Source organism: Artibeus jamaicensis, unplaced genomic scaffold (assembly GCF_021234435.1).
Source record: "Artibeus jamaicensis isolate MK-2021 breed Jamaican fruit bat unplaced genomic scaffold, CSHL_Jam_final contig_518, whole genome shotgun sequence".
Lineage (NCBI taxonomy): Eukaryota > Metazoa > Chordata > Mammalia > Chiroptera > Phyllostomidae > Artibeus > Artibeus jamaicensis.
Genome location: NW_026521870.1, coordinates 5,813,785 through 5,815,528, shown reverse-complemented (window position 1 = coordinate 5,815,528; position 1,744 = coordinate 5,813,785).

The window sequence follows — 1,744 nt, the reverse complement described above, 5'->3', positions numbered from 1 at the left end:
TTTCTAGTGGATGATTCTCAGATCTCTATCTCTTGTCCCCGACTCCCCCTGAATTTCCACATATGCCTTGAACATTCTCATCTGGTTGTTATCCTTTTGCTCTAATTCATCGAGCCTGGAGACAAACCCGTGGTGTCTGCCCTCCACCTCGGATCCACGCAGCCCCCAGCCCAGACCCGCCCGTTTCTATTTAGCGTTGTTTCTTTTATTCTGGTTCAAAAACCTCTTCACTTCTTCCAAACACAATATGCTGTATGTGTTCTTGTGACTTTGTTGTTGTTTGCCAGCGCCATCCCCTCTTTCTTTTTTTTATCCATCCCTATGGCAACTACCCTAATACTGATTGTCATTACCCTAGTGTTGATTGTCATTACCCTACTCCTTCAACAAAAGAAAAAAAAGAATGGAGGGAGGGAGGGAGAAAAGAGAGAGAGAAAGGAAAGTTCTTAAAACTGGCCAACCTGCTTCTAATACATAGCCTATCAATTCTTTTCTTTTCGAGTAGCTGCTTGGTTTATTTTAAAAACCTAAGCTATTTTTTATTTCCCTCTTGAAAATGTGGGGGGAGAGAAAATTATTGGTTCCTCTTCTCCTGATGATGGCACCCACCAAATAAAGTACAGTTTAAGTGGCATGACATTCAGATCCTTCACAATCCATCACCATGTTAGCTTTCTATATGATTTCCCACTGTGTTCCTACATCTACATTAAACTAACCTGAAATATGCAATACTATTCAAATTTTGAATATTCATGTGTCATTATCTTTTCCCTTTTAAACATATCATTCTTTCTGTCTACAATAGCCTCCTTATAACCATCTATAACACTGTATTTCATATTTTAAAGCTAAATTCAAAATCGATGACATAAAAATGATAGGTACTATCATTGGGCTACATGGGGTCATTATTATAGTGACTTCTCTGCTAACCATCTCTTTTGCCACCTGCTGACTCTATTAAGGGAATGTTAAGACCCAGGTATATTATAAGTGCCTTAAAGCATGGGATATCCTGATCCCCATTACAGTAAGCATTTTTCATCCAGTTTTTGGACCACAGGGCTGTACTCTAGTATACCCATCTTTCTAAGACTGAAATTCCCATTGCCAATGCTATTTCCACAGAACAAGAAACAGAAAGGGTATTAGAACAGGTGGTCATTAAATACATTTAACATTTAAGAAGTTCCAAGGAGCAAATGTTTAATTTAAATATCTTCTACATTTTAATGTATATACAGGTGAACAAAAACAATTAAAATTTAAAATTTACTGGTAAATTTTACTGGTAAATGGTAACTACTTATTATCAGATAACCTAAAGAATTGGAGTTCCAGAAAATCTGAGAGCAGAAAGGGATCAGCAATATGACCTGAAGTTTCCAGGTTACTTGAGTACCTATGATTCATAAATTATTATCAATTATTACAGGTTTTTTGAAAGAAAAACACATTTTATTAAAAAACAGTTGTATTTTAATGCTAGACAATATCATCATATTTAACTTTTTTTTTACAGCTGTCTCTAGCAGTCCCAAAGGAAAAAGTATGAAGAAGATGTATACATTCAAGTAAAGATTATGTAGCCACAGCTAATGAACTATAACCTTTTCATTATTCCACACAAAATATTGGAATGACTGGGGCACTGCGGGGGGCATGAAAAGCAGAAACATTTGCACCCAGCATTGCAATTTACCAAAACATTTCTAGGCAGAGGGTCACTATAGAGTAATCA